The sequence below is a fragment of the Nerophis lumbriciformis genome, linkage group LG24, assembly GCF_033978685.3.
Source record: "Nerophis lumbriciformis linkage group LG24, RoL_Nlum_v2.1, whole genome shotgun sequence".
NCBI lineage: Eukaryota > Metazoa > Chordata > Actinopteri > Syngnathiformes > Syngnathidae > Nerophis > Nerophis lumbriciformis.
The window spans coordinates 24126388-24139605 of record NC_084571.2 but is presented as its reverse complement, the minus strand read 5'-3'; the positions used below and the strand labels follow the sequence as shown (position 1 = coordinate 24139605).

The 13218-nt window shown below is 38.3% G+C and overlaps 1 protein-coding gene across 5 annotated transcripts in view; it reads right to left on the bottom strand.

Annotated features, from left to right (window-relative positions):
* slc20a2 (solute carrier family 20 member 2) overlaps nucleotides 1-7985 on the bottom strand; it is a 170727-nt gene extending 162742 nt beyond the window's left edge. For 3 of the 5 annotated variants that reach the window (XM_061981837.1, XM_061981840.1, XM_061981839.1), the window contains exon 1: nucleotides 7649-7983. The gene's annotated coding sequence lies outside the window, so the exon portion shown is untranslated. Of the gene's footprint in view, nucleotides 1-7648 lie in introns of all 5 variants that reach the window. The other 2 variants (XM_061981838.1, XM_061981841.1) reach the window with 2 other exon arrangements.
* Nucleotides 7986-13218: the final 5233 nt, after the last annotated feature.

Here is a 13218-nt window from a genome sequence, read left to right as displayed (position 1 = left end):
AGGTTTTGAAGTATAAAGAAGGGAGAAGCCAGAAGCGGCCTTTTCCTCTTCATCAGGAGCTCGGTCACTCCGCCATACAAAAAAACGGAATGTGTGTGGAAGGACGGAAGTCATTAATCTGCCTGTTTTATCAGTATGAGCTTCCATAGATCTGTTTTACAGCTTGTCACGCCACATCAATTTCTGTCTTTTGTTTGTTTGAAATGTTCCAAGTTGCCTGAAACCACTACAGCAGGGGTGTCAAACTCGTTTTCATTGAGGGCCGTGCACGTTGCTGTTTTGGCTGCCCTCAAAGGGCCGGCCGCATGTAACATTAATAAAAGAAACATACATGTATACGGATTAGCCGCATGATATTGTCACACGATTACCTATGCATTTCATTAGTAAATGTATATTTCACCTACACTTTAAGAAAAATAAATATGTGGATTTTACAGTCAAAAAAATGGCAGAATTTTACCATAACATTTACAGAAAAATGGTCACACTCTATTTTACTGTAAAATTCTGGTGATTGAGCTGCCAGATTTTTTGTTAGTTTTTTTGCATTAAAAATATGGCTGCTGTTATTACAGTGTATTATTGTAAATGTAAAAATGGTACCACAGTTTTTTTTCTTACGATACGATTCCGAAGACCGAGCTGTCATGTTTACAGTGTACAATTTGATGGATAACTTGCTTTGAAATCATAAGTCTAAGTAGTTATTTACGTATGTTTTTACCCCAAAAATGTTTTGAATGTACAAACCCTGTTTCCATATGAGTTGGGAAATTGTGTTAGATGTAAATATAAACAGAATACAATGATTTGCAAATCCTTTTCAACCCATATTCAATTGAATGCACTACAAAGACAAGATATTTGATGTTCAAACTCATAAACTTTGTATTTTTTTTGCAAATGATAATTAACTTAGAATTTCATGGCTGCAACATGTGCAAGTAGTTGGGAAAGGGCATGTTCACCACTGTGTCACATGGTCTTTCTTTTTAACAACACTCAGTAAACGTTTGGGAACTGAGGAGACACATTTTTTAAGCTTCTCAGGTGGAATTCTTTCCCATTCTTGCTTGATGTACAGCTTAAGTTGTTCAACAGTCCGGGGGTCTCCATTGTGGTATTTTAGGCTTCATAATGCCCCACACATTTTCGATGGGAGACAGGTCTGGACTACAGGCAGGCCAGTCTAGTACCCGCACTCTTTTACTATGAAGCCACGTTGATATAACACGTGGCTTGGCATTGTCTTGCTGAAATAAGCAGGGGCGTCCATGGTAACGTTGCTTGGATGGCAACATATGTTGCTCCAAAACCTGTATGTACCTTTCAGCATTAATGGCGCCTTCACAGATGTGTAAGTTACCCATGTCTTGGGCACTAATACACACCCATACCATCACAGATGCTGGCTTTTCAACTTTGCGCCTATAACAATCCGAATGGTTCTTTTCGTCTTTGGTCCGGAGGACACCACGTCCACAGTTTCCAAAAACAATTTGAAATGTGGACTCGTCAGACAATAGAACACTTTTCCACTTTGTATCAGTCCATCTTAGATGAGCTCAGGCCCAGCGAAGCTGACGACGTTTCTGGGTATTGTTGATAAACGTTTTTTGCCTTGCATAGGAGAGTTTTAACTTGCACTTACAGATGTAGCGACCAACTGTAGTTACTGACAGTGGGTTTCTGAAGTGTTCCTGAGCCCATGTGGTGATATCCTTTACACACTGATGTCGCTTGTTGATGCAGTACAGCCTGAGGGATCGAAGGTCACAGGCTTAGCTGCTTACGTGCAGTGATTTTTCCAGATTCTCTGAACCCTTTGATGATATTACGGACCGTAGATGGTGAAATCCCTAAATTCCTTGCAGTAGCTGGTTGAGAAAGGTTTTTCTTAAACTGTTCAACAATTTGCTTACGCATTTGTTGACAAAGTGGTGACCCTTGCCCCATCCTTGTTTGTGAATGACTGAGCATTTCATGGAATCTACTTTTATACCCAATCATGGCACCCACCTGTTCCCAATTTGCCTGTTCACCTGTGGGATGTTCCAAATAAGTGTTTGATGAGCATTCCTCAACTTTATCAGTCTTTTTTGTCACCTTTCCCAACTTCTTTGTCACGTGTTGCTGGCATGAAATTCTAAAGTTAATGATTATTTGCAAAAAAAAAAAAGTTTATCAGTTTGAACATCAAATATGTTGTCTTTTTAGCACATTCAACTGAATATGAGTTGAAAAGGATTTGCAAATCATTGTATTACGTTTATATTTACATCTAACACAATTTCCCAACTCATATGGAAACGGGGTTTGTATGATTATATAATATATGTTGCATTATTAGATAAAGTTTGAAAGATACAGTACAGGCCAAAAGTTTGGACACACCTTCTCATTCAATGCGTTTTCTTTATTTTCATGACTATTTACATTGTAGATTGTCACTGAAGGCATCAAAACTATGAATGAACACATGTGGAGTTATGTTCTTAACAAAAAAATGTGAAATAACTAAAAACATGTTTTATATTCTAGTTTCTTCAAAATAGCCAACCTTTGCTCTGATTACTGCTTTGCACACTCCTTGCATTCTCTTGATGAGCTTCAAGCACACCTGTGAAGGGAAAACCATTTCAGGTGTGCAAAAAAGTAATCAGAGCAAAGGGTGTCTATTTTGAAGAAAATAGAATATAAAACATGTTTTCAGTTATTTCACCTTTTTTTTGTTAAGTACATAACTTCACATATGTTCATGCATAGTTTTGATGCCTTCTGTGACAATCTAAAATGTAAATCATCATGAAAATAAAGAAAACGCATTGAATGAGAAGGTGTGGTCAAACTTTTGGCCTGTACTGTATATAATTGCATGCAGTACATGTCTTTTTTTTCCTGTCAAAAAAAAAGAAAGAAAGATAAACTAATTTTATAATGCATATCATTTCCAAGCTTTCACAGGCCATTCAAAATGATGTGGCAGGCCAGATCTGGCCCCTAGGCCTTGAGTTTGACACCAGTGCACTACAGAGTTTTTTTCTCAAACACCTTTTTGTTTGAGCGCAAAAAACTGAAAAAACACACTTTTGTCCTTCCCTGCTCTCTTATCATTATGAGGATTGATCATTAACTCACTACTACTTTTTGACCAGAACTTTCTCATTTTCATAGTGTAGAGTACACTCCCACCCATCCAATCAAAACACCGCAATGCAGTATATATGTGCGTTAATGATTTTGGAAACTAAAAGTAGTATTTCTACAATACTAGGAATGTGACATTGAGTTAAAAACCAACAGGGAGTCACGACAAGTTTGTTGATGTGTGTAATACAGAAGAATCCCACAGCTCTATATAAATACTTTCTGACTTAACTATGTCTGCATTTTGTGATTTTCTTGCCACTAAGAGATGCATGCATGCAGGGTGTTCCTGCTATTCTTTCCACCTCCTGCATGCTCACTCTGTTGTGGTGGAAAATGTATATCATGTTGACAAAAGGATTGGCTCCCCTCTCGTAGGAGGAGCATAATGAGTGTCTGGCTCCTCACAATGATCAGGCTTGTATCTGAATTGGCTGGTGTTCCCTTAGAAACAATGACTCAACTAAATAATACAGTCAACATGTTAGCAGAGGTACAGTAGAATCCAGAACACATACTGTATAACCTCCAGAAGTTGAAAGTAATAAATTGCATTTACTCACCACGACATACTATAAGTGTTTAATATTGGTCGATATAGATCAGGCCTGAGAAATTATTTTGTCTCGGGGGGCCAAATTTAGAGAAAAAAATATGTTGGGGGCCGACATATATATTTTTAGGAACACTAATACAAAAACTCACAATAATGTCTAAATGCTAAAAACGTTATGAAAGACCGCCTTAAAAAACAGAATGGAATTTTATTTTTTTTTACTGAATGAGACATTTAAAATATACATGAAAATAAAGAATGTGGGATTTACAATATTAACTATGAATGATAAAACACTGAATATTGACAACATATGAACGTCACACCCCCTCTCGATCGACATATTTTACAATCAAGCGAAACGCAATCAAAAATGCAACAAACAGCAAAATATGAACGTGAAGGGTAAAAAAAAAACACCTACAATCTGATATATCTGATACATCACTAAGCTTTAGGACTTTGTTGTAAAAATATTCTTCTGCCTCTGTCCCTGACACTGTGTCTGCCTGGCATTTCAGGCTGACACTCTGTGAAAACGCTCCCCACCCACACTGCTTGGTGCCTCGTGTGAGCTGCTGTGACTAGTAACTAGTATAGTTCAAGACTTACGGTCATTTGAAAACATCACTGCACATCATAATGGCAGCTACAGTTTATATCTTAAAAAACCTAAAAAAAAATTTGGGGAATGTCCGGCGGGCCAGATTGAAAAACTTAAATGGGCTGCATGCATTACATTATATTATCATATTTTCCCCAAAATTTTGTCTACATAAAAATAAATACTTAACTATTTGCTTGACTTATGATTTTATAGTAAACTACCCATCAAATTTATAAAAATTACAATTAATTTTACGATGTTCTTTACAGCATATTACTGCAAATTGAAAAAAAAGACAATTTTTTTGCGTTAAAATTCTGGCGCATGGTCAGGATTGTACCACCCCTGCCTCAATTTGAGCCAGGAAAAACACTGCATAGGGAAGAACTATTTTCTGCAGATTTAGTGCCAGGAAGTTACGCCTGTGCTCTCAAGGGTGAGCGCAGCTAAGGTGATGTGGTATCACCGGTCTTGGTGTGGACAAGCGCCTTGTGTAATTTACAGACCACATTGGTCTGATTATGGTTCATTTTGAAAAATCAAAAAAACTGCCATACTGTCGAGGTGACTTTTCCTGTTTTCCCAGTAAAATCACAACCGGTGAGTCCCGGGGGAGTCACTGTATTGAAAATCTAACATCACTGATGTCAATGCTTTTATTCAACCACTTTTTGTCCACTCACTCCTTCAACTTTTCTTGACAAATTTAAAATCATTCAAACGTCAAATGTTCTGTAACACAAACCCCAATGTTCACTACTTCCACCTTTCTCTTGATTCAAATCATCCTAATATAAAAAAGACTCAGAACGTCCCAATTTAAATTGTCAACATTCCAAAAACCAAACCTGTGGTTGCACATTTTCAGCAGTTTTAGCTCTGAAAGGGACAGTTTAGCAAAGGGTTGCGTGGCTGCATACAGAGCACTAAATGTTATTCAGCATGGTATTGTACCTCCTCCCCCTGCTCCAAGCATGCAAGTTATGCTCCACGCACACACACGCATTAGTTGTGTTTGTGGTCAGCTAATGATAGCGCCTTAGCTAAGCTTAGCTACTAACATTTGCTATTTTTGAATGTATATAGGCTATCATAACAACAGCATGACTGCAAACTGCTGGCCGCTTCTCTGGGAATCCTTTTGTGCACGTTTGTTATAGAGGCTTGTGTGAGTGACAGCCATGAACACCCGTCATTTTATTCAGACCAAACAACAATTTGTATTATAATACATTTTCCAATTGTGAGAAATAGACAGTTATTGTTCAATACTTTATTATTTTAAACCATGATTGGTAACTTATGCTAGCTGATGGAGCTTGCATGACTTTTGGTTTAAAAGGTATGGGGCATGCACTTGATTGTGGCAGCCCGCCACGGCAAAATAAAAGCCACCACACTTAAAATTGTGTTTTTACGTGAAAACAAATAAAAGTAATATAATGTATGAATTGATATATATATATATATATATATATATATATATATATATATATATATATATATTCAGGGTGGTTCTTATATTTTTATGGCGGTTAAGTAGAGGAGACACGGACATCAGCGTGGATCTACGTTAGCTTTGTTTTTCAACACACTTGCATTAACAACTTACGCAATGTGCATGTATGCAATTGTGCCAAAGCATACACGTCTTTTCCGGTACTTCAACATTCACTATTTCTAAGAAATTAATCATATTCAGTTCTATACCGCCTCTGAAAAGTACCGGTGCGCCACCCCCCCTCCGGACATCGTCTCTAAACCCGAATAAAGTCCAAAAACACCAGAAAAAGATGCTAGATGTGTTGCTAGTCATTTTTATTAAGGAATATAAAAACGACACACTAAATAATATAAATATAAAACACTAAAATAATTGGAGAAGTCTCTAGAACAGGGGTGGCAAATGTACGGCTCGGCCCGTGAACAGGTTTTACCAGGCCCACGAGGTTAGTTTGCTAAGTATAAAATTGAACTGTAATTTTTGAATGAAATAAACTGCTGTTCTAAATGTGTCCACTAAACGACGTAATAGTATTTTTTTATCTCCTGCCGCTAAAGAGCATGACTTCAACATTTCCGTGTTTGGACACTACGCACTTACTTATTCGCGATAGTATACAAAATGTGGATTGTTACATTCATGCCTTGATTGTCAAAGATGTTGGTAATGTAACTTGTGACATTTCTACCAAAATAAATGTTTTTGATAATCCGTACATTTCATGTTATACCTATAACTGGGGACACATTTTCTGGGCACACACAATTGTGCTAAAATAATATGTATCCCCTTCTAACTTAATGTGTGATTAATGAAATTAATCCGAATTAACAAGTTTTGTTGTAAATGCTGCATACAGTATGCACAGAAAAAAACATGTTCGTACATCAGTTGAGGAAAATGTGTAAATTATATTATTAACATACTTAATTTGATATTGATATTATTATTATTATTTCATCTTAAGATAAATTAAAAATTAACACCAATTGTAGCATTTAAAAGTCTGCCAGACTTTATTCCATCTATTTGACTGATGAACATTATCACACCATGTATTCATAAAGTATAAATAAATACATATAAAAATACTATTAATCGCAACATGTTAGTGTGCTTGTTCCATTTTTTTTAAATAGTAGTAGACTTTTAGCACTATATTTCTGCTTTGATTTTAATATTTCTTTAGAAAATAACTAAATGTACTTTAGTGCAATATTTAGTACTCCACAAGTTACCTCAATCTATGGACATGCGCCCAAAATAAAGATAAATCCAAAATGATTTGGCAATGAGGCAGGTCGTTGATACACAGTACGCATGCGCCAACCCGCCGAGACGCCAAACACTCGAGCGGCTTGTCCTGCTCAACAGAGTGAAATGAACTCGCGTGATTAACAGTCAAATGACCAGAAGCCCGTTTAAACCGTGTCCCCTTCCCGGCGTTTTATAAGACTGTCGACCCGCCCAAGCCCTCGAAGCGAGGGTCTGGCGTTCAAATGTGCGCTATTGCGGATACGCACTCTCGGTCGGGGAAGTCCCGCACGTGCAGCGGCGCTTCCATTCACTCGGCGTGCAACGTGCCACGGGACGGCTGTCGAAAAAAATGTCGCCACTCGGCAGCGAAATGCAACACTAAAGTGTCATTTCAGCAGCGAGAAGGCTGTGTGACTTTGAGACGAGGGAGGTGATTGAAATACACGCGGCAGGCCCGGTCCTCCTTGACACAACAAGCTAGCTCCGAATAAACTCTCGCCCCTATAGGAGGCAACAATGGCGCCATATACCGGGTTAAGGGTCACCGGGGTAGCTCGAATAAACGAGTACTTACCGACAGAACACGGGAAGAAGGGGGTGGAAAACGCCGCCGTGTCTCGCCTCCCAAGTCTCCGTCCGTATGTTCACTCTTGAGGTTCCTCCGCGTCGAATATGTCACAGATTCCAGTGGTTGTCTGTACGTCGTCCCCCCACTTGCCCCTGGATGTCTCCCTGCCTCGGGAGAGTGATGTCTGCCCTCACTGGAAGTCACTCACGCCACCATGTTGCAACGCGCACGTCTTCTCACCATCCGGCCGTTTAGGGATTGCGAGGCGAACACGCTCGGGATGACAGTTTTGGGATAGAGGCGGGGGAGCGGTGGTCAGTCGGTCTGCTCCACAATGGCACCAATAATAAATAACACACTACATCTATAGTTACGTATACATCCGAGATGGTTGTGATTTACGTTTCTTTTGAACGCATCGCCCCGTGCTGTTTAATCCAGTTATATAGCATGCGTACATTGCGGCATACGCTTTTTTTTTAGAAGCAGAGGAATTTATGTCGACCTCATGTATTCTTTGATTTATTGATCAATTTATCGTTCCGATCAATGCCTTCTAAATGTTGCTGCTTAATCTCACAACGCACATAGACCCATATATGCAGTTCCCGAATGTATGTAAATGTTACGTAACCAGTCAGCTCAGCAACAGCGTTTGCAAGGGAAGGGGTGGAAATCCGTGTAGCATTTGTTTTTTCAATTGAAATCAACACACATAAAAAACGAACTGTATTTTCGTACTAGATAAAAACGTTTTTTTAAATCATGCATGCATTAAATAAATGTAATATTAAAAAGCTCCTTACTGCTATTTTAAGATTGATCTTGTTGTTGTGTTGCGCATTATACTTAATAGAAAATAATCACGTGTTCCTATACCGTTTATATAGCTGTGAAATACTGTGGTTCTTAAACTTTTTTTTACCAAGTACTGCCTCAAAAAAACACTCCAAGTACCACCATAATGACCAACATGAAAATGCAGTAGCATAGTATGCCTAAGTATTCATTAATAAACAACAAGGCAGAGGTTTTAATAATACACGTTTAATATTTTTGACCACTGTAACATTACACAGTTTGAACAGTAACAATGTGTTTGAATATAAGAAAATAAAACACTGTATGCTTTGGCTTACCACTAGATGGAGCACGCGTAATACCACAGTTTGAGAATCACTTCCATAGATGACAGGGGTCACATCATTTTATGTGGCCCGCGAAAGCATACAATTAATTAGCGTCTTTTCTCACAAATGTATTCAACTTTCGTTTTTAACAGAAAAACAATACATGTACTTGAAACAATTTCAAATCTTTTAAACTTGATCTAATAATAAATTCCAAACATTTGATTTGTTATAATCAAAATAAGTACTTAAATATTGGCTTGACTAATTATTTTGATGCAGACACGTTTGTTACTGGATGCCTTCTAACACGCTTCTGCCTTGTATAATTATTTTTATACTTGTTTATATTGACTCACGTGCTGTTTTACGCCGCAATATCGTTCAGTTATTATTACGTGTGTCTAACTTGTGTGCTATTGTCTGCTTAGGTGTTGTGTAGCTGCAAGCTCCTTGCAGCCTTAGCCTAACCATGTTACCTTTAGTAAATGACTTGACTAGAATAGAAGAAAATACTACCCTGCATGCTTATTGGGGGACATTTAAGTGTTTAGTGCAAGTAAACATGCTACTTGTGTATATATCAGTTTATATCAGATATTTTAAATGCAAGATAATCATTTTGCTGATGTTGGATGGACATCCCTAGTTAGTATTACAAAAAAATACATACAGTACAGGCCGAAAGTTTGGACACACCTTCTCTTTCAATGCGTTTTCTTTATTGTCATGACTATTTATATTGTAGATTGTCACTGAAAGCATCAAAACTATGAATGAACACATAAATAATAAATAAATGATAAATGGGCTACACTTGTATAGCGCTTTTCTACCTTCAAGGTACTCAAAGCGCTTTGACAGTATTTCCACATTCACCCATTCTCACACACATTCACACACTGATGGCGGGAGCAGCCATGCAAGGCGCTAACCAGCAGCCATCAGGAGCAAGGGGTGAAATGTCTTGCCCAAGGACACAACGGACATGACTAGGATGGTAGAAGGTGGGGATTGAACCCCAGTAACCAGCAACCCTCCGATTGCTGGCACAGCCACTCTACCAACTTCGCCACGCCGCCATGTGGAGTATATTTAACAAAAACAAGGTGAAATAACTGAAAACATGTTTTATATTGTAGTTTCTTCAAAATAGTCGCCCTTTGCTCTGATTACTGCTTTGCACACTGTTGGCATTCTCTCGATGAGCTTCAAGCACACCTGTGAAGTGAAACCGGTACTTTCCAAAGGTGGTATAGTACCCATTTCAATTGATTAGTACCGCGATACTTTATTAGTACCGGTATGCCGTACAACCCATCCATCCATCCATTTTCTACCGCTTATTCCCTTTGGGGTCGCGGGGGTCGCTGGAGCCTATCTCAGCTACAATCGGGCGGAAGGCGGCGTACACCCTGGACAAGTCGCCACCTCATCGCAGGCCGTACAACCCTAATATATATAAATATATATATGTATATTTATATATATATATATATATATATATATATATATATGTGTCTTTTATCAGGAGATTCTCCTGATGATTGAGGGAACCCCCTCATGAAACAGGCCTGTAGAGATGAAGTAGTCTTGTGATTTTTTTTCCCACACATACATATATTGCGCTCTACTACGGTATCGAGCACTATTTTTTGGATAACCTTATTAAGACATATATATATATATATGTATATACATATATATATATATATATATATATATATATATATGGGGCAGCACGGTGTAAGAGGGGTTAGTGCACTGCCTCACAATACGAAGGTCCTGAGTAGTCCTGAGTTCAATCCCGGGCTCGGGATCTTTCTGTGTGGAGTTTGCATGTTCTCCCCGTGACTGTGTGGGTTCCCTCCGGGTACTCCAGCTTCCTCCCACCTCCAAAGACATGAACCTGGAGATAGGTTGATTGACAACACTAAATTGGCACTAGTGTGTGAATGTGAGTGTGAATGTTGTAATTTTTTTTCCCACACATACATATATTGCGCTCTACCACGGTATCGAGCACTATTTTTTGGATAATCTTATTAAGACATATATATACAGGTAAAAGCCAGTAAATTAGACTATTTTGAAAAACTTGATTTATTTCAGTAATTGCATTCAAAAGGTGTAACTTGTACATTATATTTATTCATTGCACACAGACTGATGCATTCAAATGTTTATTTCATTTAATTTTGATGATTTGAAGTGGCAACAAATGAAAATCCAAAATTCCGTGTGTCACAAAATTAGAATATTACTTAAGGCTAATACAAAAAAGGGATTTTTAGAAATGTTGGCCAACTGAAAAGTATGAAAATGAAAAATATGAGCATGTACAATACTCAATACTTGGTTGGAGCTCCTTTTGCCTCAATTACTGCATTAATGCGGCGTGGCATGGAGTCGATGAGTTTCTGGCACTGCTCAGGTGTTATGAGAGCCCAGGTTGCTCTGATAGTGGCCTTCAACCCTTCTGCGTTTTTGGGTCTGGCATTCTGCATCTTCCTTTTCACAATACCCCACAGATTTTCTATGGGGCTAAGGTCAGGGGAGTTGGCGGGCCAATTTAGAACAGAAATACCATGGTCCGTAAACCAGGCACGGGTAGATTTTGCGCTGTGTGCAGGCGCCAAGTCCTGTTGGAACTTGAAATCTCCATCTCCATAGAGCAGGTCAGCAGCAGGAAGCATGAAGTGCTCTAAAACTTGCTGGTAGACGGCTGCGTTGACCCTGGATCTCAGGAAACAGAGTGGACCGACACCAGCAGATGACATGGCACCCCAAACCATCACTGATGGTGGAAACGTTACACTAGACTTCAGGCAACGTGGATCCTGTGCCTCTCCTGTCTTCCTCCAGACTCTGGGACCTCGATTTCCAAAGGAAATGCAAAATTTGCTTTCGTCAGAAAACATGACTTTGGACCACTCAGCAGCAGTCCAGCTCTTTTTTTCCTTAGCCCAGGTGAGACGCTTTTCGCGCTGTTTCTTGGTCAACAGTGGCTTGACACGAGGTATGCGGCAGTTGAAACCCATGTCTTTCAAGCGTCTCTTGGTGGTGAATCTTGAAGCACTGACTCCAGCAGCTGTCCACTCCTTCTGAATCTCCCCCACATTTTTGAATGGGTTTTTTTTCACAATCTTGACCAGGGCGCGGTGATCCCTATCGCTTGTACACTTTTTCTGACCACAGTTTTTCCTTCCCTTTGCCTCTCCATTAATGTGTTTGGACACAGAGCTCTGAGAACAGCCAGCCTCTTCAGCAATAACCTTTTGTGTCTTTCCCTCCTTGTGCAATGTGTCGATGGTTGCCTTTTGGACAGCTGTCAAATCTGAAGTCTTCCCCATGTTTGTGTAGGCTTCAGAACTGGACTGAGAGACCATTTAAAGCCCTTTGCAGGTGTTTTGAGTTAATCAGCTCATTAGTTTGTGGCACCAGGTGTCTTCAAAATGTAACCCTTACACAATATTCTAATTTTGTGACACAGGGAATTTTGGATTTTCATTTGTTGCCACTTCAAATCATCAAAATTAAATGAAATAAACATTTGAATGCATCAGTCTGTGTGCAATGAATAAATATAATGTACAAGTTACACCTTTTGAATGCAATTACTGAAATAAATCAAGTTTTTCAAAATATTCTAATTTACTGGCTTTTACCTGTATGTATATATATATATATATATATATATATATATATATATATATATATATATATATATATATATATATATATATATATATGTACGTATATATGTGTATATATGTATACATATATGTATAGATACATATACATATATGTATGTATATATATATACATATATACATATATATATATATTTATATACAGTACAGGCCTAAAGTTAGGACACACCTTCTCATTTCAATACATTGTAGATTGTCACCGAAGGCATCAAAACTATGACACCTGTGAAGTGAAAACCATTTCAGGTGACTACCTCTTGAATCTCATCGAGAGAATGCCAAGAGTGTGCAAAGCAGTAATCAGAGCAAAGGGTGGCTATTTTGAAGAAAATACACTATATAACATGTTTTCAGTTATTTCACCTTTTTTGTTAAGTACATAACTCCACATGTGTTCATTCATAGTTTTAATGCCTTCAGTGACAATCTAAATAGTCATGAAAATAAAGAAAACGCATTGAATGAGAAGGTGTGTCCAAACTTTTGGCCTGTACTGTATATATATATTTTTCCCACAGAGGCCCACATTGTGACACCATAGTGACGTTTGTAAAAGATGTGGTTGTCACTTTAATTGTATTATGTAGTGTTTCAGTTAGAAGGCTAAAAGACATATACAGTATATCTAAAGGCCAAACGCTCTGTTCCTATTGGTTACTAGTAGCAATATTTCAGCTTTTTCTTTTTACATTCTGTCTTTCTGCTCTTTTTTTAAATTTTTTGCTGTTGTTTG